Raw genomic sequence first — 15,016 nt, forward strand, 5'->3', positions numbered from 1 at the left:
CTTCATACCTCCAGGGATGTAAAGTTATTACTGAAGTTTCTAACATCGAATCTGCGATAAAGACCCTCGGACGACAACGTGTTGTATTTCCTGTGTGTAGAAGGGCAGTTATTTCGAGGAGATACTTACATACATACGAGTATGTACCTTATGTGGAGTATAGGGAATCCTTTTCTTAGATTTGTAGGAGTTCATCTCTATGAATCAAATTAAAATTGTTTCTAAATTTTGAAGATACTGAAAAAGTTTTTGAAGTACCTACAGCTATGGCCAGAGAAATAGCCCACTTCCCCACAATAACATATAATGGCGACGAATTTTTCTGGAAACTTATGAAACTAGTGAAACAGCTATTTGTTTACAAATCTATTATTTTATTTCAGTATATCAAAAACCAAAAACAAAAAAAAAAATATGCAAAATAAATAAAAATTCAATATCTGCAATAATAAGGAGTTCGAATCGGAATTTATCACATATTACACTAATAACTGAAATAGCGTAATTTTACTGATCTGAAACCAAAACAGAAATTAGTTCAAATTGGTTGAAATATTTTGTTTCTTTCCTGATTAGTGTTTTTTGAGTATTTTTTTATTTTGAATGTTTTTTATTTATTATTTTTTAAAAGTACTTCACTCTTGCGAGGTAAACTTTCTATTCACTTTGGGCATCTCTCTAAAAGAATAGAGTTCCACGCTTCCATACTCCTTGCCATAGTTTATTAGCATTTTAAAATTTTTAATCTTAAGATCGACCCACAGATCTTCAATGAGGATATGGTCGAGGCTTTGCGCTGTCCATTATCGAATTGAATTTTTTTTGGAACGCCAATTTTTCACCACACTGGGTCGCTATCATGTATGAAAAACCAATTTAGTGGCATGGACTCAAAGTAATATGGGTATATCTTACTTTTTGAGAATATCAAGATCAGCAAGCTTATCCATATTACCATATATTCTTATTATGGATCCAACTCCATTACAAGAAAATTATTCCCAAACCTTAAAGTTACTCTCACCGTGCTTTACGGACTTTGTGGTATACCTGGGATTAAGTTCCTGTACTTTTCACGATGAACAAAAGATTTCGCATTAGGATGTATCTATTAATGCCTATAAAACCTATATATAATATTAGTTTTAGTTTCTGAGTGGATTTTTTAGGCCTCTTCGGTTCGCCCCTTCTCTGTTCGATATCTCTCTATTCCCATCTATATACATATATTTTGAACATTTTAATCTGAACTTTTAGAAAATATTTTAGGACGCAATAGCATGGCTTATAAAATTTTAGTATGTACATATATTATTCATATAACAATAAGTTTATGTTCTTTTCTGTTTTTTTGTAAATAATTTTGTGAGAAAAATTCATAAAAATCCTCCTCCTCTTATCTGTGGTGTACGTCTTGATGTTGTTCCACAAATGGAGGGACCTACAGTTTCAAGCCGACTTCGAGCGGCAGATATTTTTATGAGACGCGTTTTCATGGCAGAAATACACTCGGAGGTTTGCCATTGCCTGTCGAGGGGCGACCGCTATTAGAAAAATGTTTTTCTCAATTTTGGTGTTTCACCGAGATTCGAACCTACATTCTGTCTATGAATTCCGAATGGTCACGCACCAATCCATTCGGCTACGGCGGCTACTTGGTGTATTATTCAGTATAATTAGTTTTCTTAAGGAACTTCGCATAGAAATTTCTGTGCTCTATACATCTTTTCTCCATTTGGTAGTAGTTATTTGGCAACCTGGCTCGCAAAACCTGCAGGCTGATTGGTCAATATGATGTTGCTACCGTAGCATTTCTATTTGACTTGAAATGGCGTACGTTTTCATTTGGCGCAAAATCATTTTCCATACCAAGAGACAATATTTGGAGAAATATAACTTTTATAAAAATAAACGACCATCGCTCGTAAATTTAAAGTTATATTATTTGTGTACATATTAGCATGTCACAGACCTTGGGCAAGCCTCAATATTTGCCCAAAAAACGCAGGCCACCCGCTGAGCAGCACCAGATTCTAGCACAAATTGCCAAAAAGTTTCAAAATCAAGAGTCAATGCCAGATACATATTTACATTTGTATGTATGTATGCATTTTTTTGAGTGCCGTACACCTTTGTACATTGTAAAATTATAAATGTGTTTGCTTTGGCAGCAGTAAAATGTGAGAGACCAAGGAAAAGAAAACGTGCAAAACTGTCCGAATGCCTCAAAATGTTCAAAATAAATTAAAATTTGTGTAAGATGCTAAAATTATTTGCTATAATACTTATAATGTATAATGCAAAAATTTCCAAGTGTTTGAGCAAAATTATATATGTATGTACGCCGCTTGCCTCCTTGAGCTATTCTGTTGCCTGCTGGGCCAACAGTCAGTCACTTTGAAACTTTTGTTGTAAACCGCAAGTAAATTTTACACACCTTACATGTGGCTATCTTAATTGAAATTTATATGAGCAAAAAAGGGACTCAGGCTTATACACACTTTTACTATGTATATGTATAGGTACAAGGTGGCACAAAATTAATCGTTCAATTTTGTTTTTGCATAATTGTGAGAGCGACCTTTATGCGCTCCAATATTTGTCTGTTTGAATACTACAACTGTCTAGTTTTGTTTCTTCCTGACTAGCGCAATAACCGCTTACGAGATTTTAGCCGAGTTTAACATATTATACTAGGTGAAGACAAGCCGTTCTCCATTTGTCCTTTTCCTCTGCTACCACCAGCTAGTACCTCATCGAATGCTTCTAGAGTCGGTGCGTTTGTATCCATTCGGACGGCATGACCCAGCCAACGAAGACGCTGAATCTTTATTCGCTGCGCTATATCTACGAGTATATCGCCGTAAAGCATACATTTCATTGTTCCATCGCCTACGATACTCGCCATCACCAACGTATATATAGTATGATTAATTTTGCGCCACCTTGTACAAAATTCTTACGATATTTTCACCTACTCATATGCCATATCTGAACATGCCTTCTAGTGTAGGACTTTTACTGCATACTACCTAAGAAATAGTTAAGCATTTTGGGCTCAATATTAATTGCGGGAAGTTGAGGGACTGGGAAAGTTGGAAAAATAATTCACAAAATATTTTATTGTTCAAGATACAGCTAAACGCCTACGAACTAATATTCCCTCTATACATCTGTATATTAGGATGATCCTTAAATGCAAGAGGAACATTTTTATAATACTTAAATTTTCCTAAAAGGCACGCCCATAGTGCACGCCCATATATGTATAAAATAAGAGGATCTGCCTTTATAGTCAAACCGAACAAAACACCTTTATACTTGGTTTGTCTAGTGTATGCTTTCTGTGCAAATGAAAACAGTAGTTTCCTTTTTATTATGTAAAAATTTGAATTTTCGACTGTATTCATACGAAACTCTAAAATTGCATTTTGGAAAAAAACCTGTTCAAAAGTCGTATTTTCGCAGATACGGTATTTGAGTAATACTAAAGCACTTTTCGATCGTAGACCTTAAGCGATGAAGAATATTTTTTAAACATGTCGTATCTACGTACGGTCACATGATCAGTATGCAAGCTCCACCGTTGGCAAAATAAAAAAAGGCACTGCGATATTTTTGCAGGATTTCTGGAAAATTACTGCAGAACTACAAACGTGAGAATCTAAAATTGCAACTCCTTTATACATAATTATTTATAATTTGCAAATCTTTTTATTATATATGAATATATTACATAGTATTTTCAAGACGAGTTCAACGATGCAAATAATTCATTTAAGAAGAAAACTGCAGATAAATTTGGTTGTTCAATAAGTTTCGCTTTTCGATAAGAAAAACCAAATTTTATGGTTCGAAATAAATTTTATTATTCAGTTTCGCCTCTCTGAAAATCAATACATTTGTTCCAACGAGATTCCAATGTATGAACTCCATCCCTGAAGTGACAATCTGGAACGGTTGCAAAATACGCTTCCACAGCTGGTATGTCGATTTCTGGACTCGAGCTCGTTCCGGAGCCGAAGAACAAGGTTCATACCACTCTTTATATTCCTGTTTTGATTTAGGATCATGCAGATAGACCCAAGTTTCATTCGTAGTGATGAATTGACGCACAAATCTACTTTATCCCTTCGAAATGGCTTCAAATATTGCTGAGAAAGTCGCATTCGAATGTGCTTCTGTTCTATTACTAGCGAATGCGGCACCTATTATGCACACAGCTTTCTGAAACCCAATACTTCATTCAAAGTATTGCCAACAATGAGATGCCTAGGGTTTTCACTAAATCTTTTTCAGCGTTTTTTGGACGTGCTTGATGTGGATCGTCCTCAAGCTTTGTACGACCACGTTTAAATTCAGGAACCCATCTCTCTACTCTACTAATTCCGGGAGAAAAGTCTTTATACACATCCAAAATTCGGTCATAAATTTACTTTGCTTTAAACCTTCCAAAAAACTCAATTACTGCACGATACTTGAATTTTTCCATTGTTGAAAATGCTGTGACACGTCGATAATAAATAGTCTGCAAACAATGAATGAATTGACAGATTGCAATGAAACTTCACATATGTGCACATGAAGAGTATACCGACATAACCTAGTATACTTATTGTATATAATATACATACTGATATATACTGGTGACGGGCCTTTTTCTATGGGCAAAGCACATAGAAAAGGTAGGCATCTTAGACAGTACACTCTGCCCAGCATGTGCAGAAATGAATGAGACGGTGGACAACTTTCTGTGCGTCTGCCTAGCTTCGCTCGAGTCAGCCTAGAGGTCTTTGACACTGATGTGTTAAGAAGCGACAACCTTGGCTCCATGGCCCCACAAGATCTACTCAGATTTCTTCGGAGGTCGAGTAGTTTAAAGAAAATTAAAAAGGGAATCCGAGTGCAGTACAATGGACGTAATTGTGTCTGAGTGTTGTACTTGCTAGTCTGTCCCGAAAAAAACAAAAACAAAGAGTATATGCAACACGCATTAATTTTCGGTACCATATTGTATATGTGATAAAAGAAAGGGGAGTTCAAAAAATACCAGTTCATTCGATTTTTAAGCACCACCCTAGCACCACCACATGTGCAAATACATACCAGCACAGGCATGCTTGTGAAGAAACTTTCACTTTATGATGCAATTCATTACGATCTCTCCGCACCTAGCAACGAACCATTTTTGTAAGAGTTTCTCGTATTCATATATGGCCGCACAAATTTGTCTTAATTCCATACACCTTAAGATGAAATTCATTTACCTACTTAGACTGAGTGTGCCTTGTGGCGCGTGTGGTGGACACACGAGGCAAAATCAACTTATCGCAGGACAACACTTTTCACTGCCACTGCCAATGCATGCAACGCCCGCACTCATATCTCCATTCCTTAGGATGGAATGGAGGGCTGTAGTTTTGAGATAGTTACAACATTGCGAGTTTTCCGAAAATACATACTTACATATCTATTTATTTGAAATAGGTACGTGTATATTATCGCCTTGGCACATGTGTACTTCCCGAGATAAATTCCTTTTGTAAAATCAGCAAATGTTCCATGTCTTGTCGTAAAAGGTAGTATGAACAACGCTTTATATACATATATAACACATACATACATATAGACAAATAGAGTGACTCACATGTGCATCGTATACCGTTGTTCTTGTTGTTGGTACACTGCTTTCGGGATAAGTTTCCATGAAAAAGGGGTTAAATGTAATCTTTGGTAACTGTTTGAGTGGATTGTTGGCAGACGTTTTTGGTTTTTGTTTTTGTTGCCGAATGCTTGGTCTATTGTTAAACCTCTTGAAAACCGCACAATTATTCTAAAGAAGAGGAAAGTGAACGAAGTATAAATATGCATGATAATGTATCCACATACGCATGCACATGTATGGTTTGTGGGCATTAGGGAGATCAACAGGCAGAAATGAAAAAATAGTAAGAGTGTTATACATAGTATAAGGTTGTCAAAAAAGTCTTGCGGTATTTTTATTGAATTTTCAATTGTTCATAAAATTGGTTATAATAATGCGATTTAAGTCAAATATGCGCCGTTTTGTTCGATGACGAGTTCCCAAGGAGATGCCAACTTCATAATGCCCCTCTTATAGAAGCTCGCTTCCCTATTGTCAAAAAACTCGGAGAGCCAATTTTCACAGGACTCTCTTGTGGACAACTTCCGACTACCAAGCTCGTTCGCCATGGACAGAAATAGGTGGTAATCACTTGGTGCGAGATCCGGACTATACGGTGGATGCAAAAGAACCTCCCATCCGAGGTTTGTTATATGTTTTTCGGTATACCTATTAAACGATAGAGTTATTAGATTATGGGCATTCGAATATGTATTTTATTTTTGTTTTTATTTATATAAATATGGCGTGCGTCTGGATGTTGTTCCGCAAGGGACCTACAGTTTCAATCTGACCCGAACGGCAGATATTTTTATGAGGAGCTTTTTCATGGCAGGAATACACTCGGAGGCTTGCCATTAATTGCCGAGGGGCGACCGCTATTAGAAAAATGTTTTTCTTAATTTTGGTGTTTCACCGAGATTCGATCCTACGTTCTCTATGTGAATTCCGAATGGTAGTCACGCACCAGCCCATTCGGGTAAGGCGGCCACCGTTATAGCCGTTATTTAGTTCTTTTGAAAAAAGTAAATGTATTAAATTTCTCCAAAACCATTTTAAAATTACTTCCACTTCCTTGTACCTCAAGTGAATTTTTGCAAAATCCGAATAAAGTTATGTAAGCAAAGCTTTACACCCAAAGGAGGCTGGTAAAAAAAAACACTGCCCATGTTTTAGCTTACCATATTTTGACAAACAAACATCTTTGGAAGGATTTTACAAAAGAAAAAGCTGTGTGCCTCATTCAAAGAATCGATGGTTCTATATGAGATGCTTTGTACCATAACTTGATGGTTTGCCATTGGTTTTGTGTTTCAGGCAAAACCTATAGCGATGATTGTATTGAGGTGGATTTTTCAGAATATTTTCAGATGGATTATTTTTAAATTCGAGTTAAAAAAGAGATCCAAATTGTGAATATAAAAATGTGAACGTAGGTTGCCTTTTAATAGGGTCGCCTTTGCAAGAGCTGTGATACTTGTTTTGATCGAAAAGTGTGGTATTTTTTTAGTGTAAATTTACATATAAGATTTTCACTTACGAGCTTTATTTGCTTTTTTTTCCAAGGTTAAAAACTCATCTCGCCTAAAGGAATTAACTCGTAGAAATTTTCGTTCTCTCATTTACTACGATTTTCGACGTGGATTAGGATAACAGGAGTGCATTCTTCAACACAAAATCGTCATCTGTGATTTATCCTTGGGTATTAGTGGAATCAGCATATCTTCAATTTTGCATGAACATTTGGTCATCAAGAAGATTTGTTCTTGTTGAATATCGCATAAAGAATCGTGTAAAGAAATGTTGAAGAAATTCAGACGCGCAGGTTGAAAGCACGTGACATCATAAGAGATAACGATTCTTAAGCCTATGAGGATATGAGTCGAAAACAAAACTGCAATCAAACGTATGTTTTTTCCAAGACGAGCTGAGTCCAATAAAAGAGTCTGGTCTTGTCGTAACTGCATGACTAGAAAAACTTAATACAGTCAATTCTGAGTTTCGTTTCGTTTTCGGATAATTATGGAGAAGCAACCGCCTAAGATGAATCATCCTTCAGCAAGCCAATGCAAACTCTCACATGTCGGCTTAGATTTTTTGAACGGTGAAAAGACCGAATTGAATCATCCGTCCTACAAGCCTGATTTGAAGAGATGAAGTTGAATATTCACTATTCAATTCTTTCACTTTTCAGACGATCTCAATTAGTTTTTTCATGCTCCTCACACAAGATCGAATTAATTCGCATTGGCACTTGCACACTTAACTTTTCACTTATAAGCAAAAAACTGATCCTTTTCTAATCATCGGAGGCCAATTGATCGGAAATTCTTAAAAACATCTAAGAACAGGTTAAAAACCCCTTAATATCCTTTTTATTTGGGAAAAGTCCAAATTAGATTGAAAATTTTACCTGATATTTGAAGTTTTTAGAAAAAATGCCATCGGTCATAATTTAATGGCCAGGTACTGTACTTGATTTTCTGGCACATGTGTAAGAAGCGTAGCATTGATCAAACACGTCCATGCCACTTTTAGTACGATTATAAAACTCGATCATTTCTGGTTTTCCAGTCTATTCATTATTTAATTCATTATTTTTGCGGATATGTGAAGTGTGGATAATACCAAAACTACTTTGTTCCGCTAAGGCCACCAAGATAGAAGGAGATTGGTACCATCATAAGCGTACCATGAAATTCCCAGTTTTGCGACGCCTTTAAATGGTTCCGGTACTTGAGATTTATTTTTTCTGATGGTACCTATCAGCGTAATGTTATGATCTTTTAACATTGTTTTGAAAATCTCAACCGATATACATAAACTAATTGTCACACGCAACATTACGATAGGTGCCATAAATGGATTCACACAGTTTTCTAATGTAATAACTTGGCACACTCTCATTCCTGTCGGTTTCTGTGACTTTTCCTATATACGGAATAGCATTGAATAAGTAAAATGTTTTGGCGTCATTTATCATCACAATTTTTTTGCCATAACGATAATCGCTTTCGCGTTAAATCTTCCACGAAATCCCAAAAGTTGTTCATCGATGGTACACTGTTCCAATGGAATATAATTGTCTCGACATTTTTTTATGAAAATACCCCAAATTTCGTTAATTGGCGCTAAGTTATCAAATTGTCTTATGCTGTTCTTCTCGGCGAAAAGAGAAAATACGGCTTACTTATTCTTATAATTTTTCAAAAATAAAACCAATTACCTAGGAGAGTTATCGATGTCCTGCACTCAGGACAGTTGTGCTAAATACTTAAGGACAGTATTATTCGGGTTTGCTGATTATTTTCGTTATATGATATGATGTCCGAAACTTAATATTTTTCGGGATATTTAATTTTAAGGGTTTTTAATGAAATCATTTTTCTTGCTTTTATGTTTTTCTGTCGTTACGATTTTAACCAAGCTCTGACCGTTAAAAATGACAAAGTTTTGAATTTATGATAAAGTTTGGAGTTTATGATTTTTCACTAGGTGTTTATTACTTCGCATTATTAACATTTTTTTTAAGTTCTTTTTGGATATTATTTTGCAAATTATTTTTAAAACTATTCCGACATAAAGAAACATCGATTCCAAACACAACCTGTTTAGTACCTGCCATAATTTAAACAATCGAAAAAGTTCAGATGAGCATTTTCGCGATCGGATACTCTATATGTGTGCTTTAGGTCGGTTTAGATTTTTTCTCTGTCTAAGCGACTGAAGTAATCTACTGGTAATTCTGAAAAAAAGTCGGGGGAAGTATGGCTCTAAAGTGGTTTTCGAGCTCCTTCTTTTTAATTTTAGTTTTCAATACCAAACCAATGTTTTTTATTTTGGTAAATTTATACTAAATTTTATCCTAAAAAATGATGAAAATGTAAAAAAGAACCGAAGATATGTCACTTTAAAAAACTCCATACCAAAATTTTCAGCATTCATACATTTCTTCAGTAAATTTTTTTTTATAAACAAACTTGCAAATAAAGCCGTTTTTACGGTACTGATCAAGATAAAAGGCACCTATTTTTGTCCGTTCAGCTACAGAGAAAGAATTGGTAATTCAAGGTTTTTTGATCAACTAAGTTGATATTATTCTAATGGATCTTGTGCAAGGCCTTTTAGATCTTTTGTTTTTTACAGAGACCTGATTCCTGTGGCGCCTACTTTCTCCTACCAAATACATTTTACTATGTGGCTTAAAGGAAATTGTCTAATCCAACGTTATTTATTTTCCCTAACAACGCAATCCAACTTACATAAAGTGAGCCAACCTCAAAAGCTTCACTGTTCCATTTGCAATAAATTAAAAACTAATTTTCTTGAGAATCTCAAATGCATGCAACTTGCACAACGACGATTAGTGGAAGTTAAATGTTGCATATGATTTTTGGAAATCCGCTTGATCTGGGCATGACTGAATTGCAAGAGGCGTGAAAAGAAACAAAGAGTAGAGTATATAATAAAAATAGCAAAAAATCAAAAAGGGGAATCACAGATATCTTAATGCCACCTCTGATAAGCCGCATTACTTAGTTTGTTGGATAAAGAATTTTTATTTTTTGGAATAATCTCTGAGCAAAAGCAAATAAGTAATCCTCATTTAATTTCATTTGTCCTTTACGACAATGGCAATGACAACTGCTACCGAGACATCGATGATTACTTTGCGCTCAACTTAAGTTGGAATTGAGGATGGAATTGCGTCGGTGTTAGAAGGGCGACGAAATGTTAAGACAGCCGAGCTGTGTGGAATTGTAGCAAGCTCTTTGACATTTTGCAATGTATTCATTGTGAGTAAAGCATCAAAAGGAAAATAATACGCAAATGAGTGTTATAAAATGGAATAGACAACAAGTCTAACCATCAAAGCCACGAATCTGCATAGTGAGTGTTGGTGTAACTATTGCAAAAACAATTTAAAACAATCCTGCAGAATTTCATTGGCTCGCAAAGAATCCACAAGGATCAACGACAAGGAGCAACGACCACTGCTTATTCACCTTGCACGTTGGCTGTGTGGTATCTACAAACAAATGTTCTTTGAGTATTTTGCCACTACGCAGGTTAACAATATAAAGGGTGTTTAAATAGGTTACTTAATATTAAGTTAGGTTGGAGTCGGTGAGTTGATTTAGAGAGAAGGGTGCACTTGTGCGCTCAGTGTAACCTTCCTTGAAATATATGTATTCATAGATAATTTGACAAGCCCAGCCAATCCTTTCGAACGAGATCTGACTATGCCGGCTATCGAAGAATTGGACATTTACATAGAAAGTGTTGAATGGATTCTGGCCTTTCCTCACCTTTACATTTCCTGAGAAATCCTTGTGCAGGACTTAAACCTATTCGTCTAATTATCACTGGTCTAGTATCCGTTAGTGGCCGCCGTAGCCGAATGGTTTGGTGCGTGATTACCATTCGGAATTCACAGAGAGGTCGTTGGTTCGAATCTCGGTGAAGGCAAAATTAATAAAAAACATTTTTCTAATACCAGTCGCCCTTCGGCAGGCAATGGCAAACCTCCGAGTGTATTTCTGCCATGAAAAAGCTCCTCATAAAAATATCTGCCGTTCGGAGTCGGCTTGAAACTGTAGGTCCCTCCATTTGTGGAACAACATCAAGACGCACACCACAAATAGGAGGAGGAGCTCGGCCAATTTCCCCGATTTCTGAATTATAAAACCCAAAGGAGTTTATATGTCTACTCCTGCTCCTGCTACCTTTTGAAATTTATGCAGATCATATTCGATACTAACAGCATCCCTCCATGTTAGATTAACTTAGATTAGATTTGTGGGTTATTGGACAAGTCCAAACATTCTGTCGGTGAGATTATTGTACTACACCCGGATATATTACGGTAGAAAGAATAGAGAGAATCACTTTTCCGTAAATTTTTTGTATTCATTGCTGAATTTTGAGAGATCCGAAAGAGGAAGAATACATCGCAACCCAACAGCCTAAGCATGATTCTAGAAAACGCTGGAGAAAATGGTTTGCAGTGTCCTCATTCGCCAGATAGGATAGGTATATTGGGTCGTTAATGATTCCCATGGCAGCCATATGTTGACCACAGGCATTGTGCTCTGTGATTAGATCCACCAGTATTCTGAGATCCTTCCCACTAAGTTTTAAGAGAAAGGTCGTTAAGTCTTGTTTGTTTCTTTCACAGAGCACTTGGCTACTATACAGGAGTCCAACTTAGACCAGCGTTTTCTATGGGAAACCTCATGAAGTCATCAATCCGGCGGTCATTTTCATCATAGTGCTACGAAAATTGCACCAAAGAATTATCATAAAAAAAAACATAAAAAAGTGAATACAGTGCCGCATAAAATTGCATGGTAAGGTATAATGTTAATGTTAATAATTCTTCAATTAATTTAATCAGTCATTTATTCGTTTCGATTACGTATTATAATCCAAATTTGGGAGTTGCGGTTCATAGAGGTTATATAAATTTTTGTTCTTAACGCTAAACCCTATACATATGTTCGCATACACACGTGTAATATGAATTTATACGTGGCAACTGAAAGCACCTCAACAATACTCCAGTGCTACTTAATTTGATTTTAACAATTGTCCTAAGGAGGCAAGGCATTTGGTGGCAAATGAACACGAAAGCAGAAAAACAATAATAACCGAGGCGAAATAAGCACAACAGAAATGTAACTGCTGATATTACGCCAACAGCCAATCAGAGCATCAGTTTTCACTGCTCCACCATTGTTGCTCAGCCATTCATCTGCTCCACGAAAAAGCGACGCAATCAAAGTCAAATAATCATAAAACGAAAATAAAAACAAAAACAAAAACAAAACCAAAATAAATAAATAAAAAAGTAAAGCAAGAAAAAAGCTAACAACAAATTAATTGTACGCGTGAAAGTATTGTACGAAGATGGTAAACGTAAAGAATTGTGGCAAGGATAATCTTATCAGTGGCGCCAGGACATAAAATTAAAACGTAACGCCATGCAAACATTTAACACACTCACAAACAAATTCCACTCAACTCCACTGCTGTTTTACAAAAGCGCACTCTGGCACTCAGGATACCTTATGTCCTTACGTCCTTAGGTGGCGGCGATGGAGCGGTTGGAAATTGTTTACGCTTGATGTGAAAAAAAATCCTTTGCGCTCATTTTTTCGGCGGAATTTGTTTGGTCCAACTACACAAATTGAATTTGACGTGTGCCTCTGCGCAAATTAAACGACATAGAATGGCTTAATGAAAGCTGTGAGTGGGGGCGCACAATCGTAGAACCAGTACGCTATTTCTCGTGCGATTGTGAAGCAGTTGCTCTTGTCCGTAGTTGATGGTAAAGCACGGGCATTTTATTTAGATTATTTTATCGCCTAATCTGTTTTATTTCTTTAAATAGTCGCATGCTGGAATTTCTTCTTTCACTGCTCCTTCTTTTCCAACTGCTTTCTTTTATTAAGTTCTCTTGCTCTGGTGCGGCTATTATAGGTATTATCTATGTATGCATCTTGCAACCGTTTTTTTTGCTCCGACTTCGATGGTTTTGTGTTAATGATTTTCCTTTTATGTAGTAAAAATTTATTTAGCGGAATAATTAAGTAGTACGATTTATTTGTTTACTCACATGCTTGTATGTGTGTATGCAAATTCGTTTATTTATTTATAATATTACACTTACAGGGAAAATATTAAGCTTTTTTTTAGGAACATTATTTTATTATTGGCTAAGTCTACGTAATCCAAAAAAGTACGAGGAAGGCGAAAAAGCCTTCGAAATCTAACAATAATTTTCCATGTGATTTGCTGCAACAGTCACACTAAGCAATCATTCACTCGAAGCATTTTCGTTTGGGTATTTTAGTTCACAAACTACAAACACTACAAATATAAAGATATTATGCCGCAATATAAATTGCAATATCCTTAAGTTCGCTTTTCGAATATTATAAAAATTTCGATAAATCAACCTTAAAAACAAATTTTCAAAATATTTAGACCATAAAAAATATTTTTCTCTCAATACAACCAATTTTTGTTTTCTTTTTCGGTTTTATAAAATTTATTATTTATTATTATATTTCTTTCCTAACAATCAATAATGAACATTTTATTGTTTTTCAAAATATCACATAATAATGAGCACCCTTTTGCATTTGTTTCGACCGATTTTCAAAGCACTTTGTCCAGTAGCGTTTCCAGGGCGGTATTTTCTGGCACAATACCTGGTTTTGCGCGACGTTCCCAAAAGTCGTTAGTCAGCGAGCTGCGACCAAGAAAAAATGCAGTCTACCAGTTTTTTACGATGTTAGAAGATAATGATAATAATTTTAGTTCATCGATGCATTCTTGTCTTGTTAGCCGCCGTCAAAAAGTATGAAAGATAATCGCGCGAAACTGTTCCTCATTCAATTAAAATTTTTTGTCGAGATGAATTTTTAAAACTACTGAAAACAACACTAATAAGGCTCACACATCAAAACGTTCTGCGTGCGTTTATGGTAAAATATGTCAAACTTTCCAACGGAAACGTTTGTTGGCGCCTGAGATCAATTTGTGTGCCCACGGCCAGAAATATATATAGCAACCCTCGCATTTCGGAAAAAATGTAAGATTTATCCGATTTGATATTTTCAAAAATTTAGTTTTTTCTATAATAAAATCCATTTCAAAAAATCACCTTGACATATAAAATTTTATCAACATAATTCAAGTTTTGATATGTGAAAAAAAATTTGTGACTTGAAATGGCTTTCCAATGATACTTCAAAAGTCTCAATCGGTCAAGATTTATCAGAGTTATTGAAATTTATCTTAAATCTAAAATAAAGGTCACAAATATTGACAGTTCATAAAATTTTTTTAAATTTCTTATGCAGACCTTTCAAGCTTAAGCGCTTTTATTATCCGAGACTATTTTTGAAAAAATAGTTTTAAAAACTAATTTTGATTATGAAAAACTGGGATGCAGTTTTGAATCTGGCCAGCTCACGTAAATCTTTATATTTTTCTGATATATTTTGGCGGATGTGTTCAAATAAATTCACAATAAATTTTATAATCACGGTGGAACAGCAACTTTTGTTTGGTGAGGCACCCTAATGTATATCTACTTACATATATGTATATATAATATATACACACATATGTATATATATATATATACAAGTTCTCAATTGCTTACCAGTTTCGGAATCGGGTGAATGGTATAGGAATATATATGTACGAGTATACATACTTTCCCAATTCTTATTTATTCTTCCTGCCATTTCGTCCTCTCCAAAGTAATTAATCTCGTTATGCCAACGAGCACTCAGCTATACGAATCAAATTTTTATGGTAATGCAAATGCCAAGCACTGCCTTGCCCCAAATCTAGTCT

The sequence above is a fragment of the Anastrepha obliqua genome, chromosome 1 (genome assembly GCF_027943255.1).
Source record: "Anastrepha obliqua isolate idAnaObli1 chromosome 1, idAnaObli1_1.0, whole genome shotgun sequence".
NCBI lineage: Eukaryota > Metazoa > Arthropoda > Insecta > Diptera > Tephritidae > Anastrepha > Anastrepha obliqua.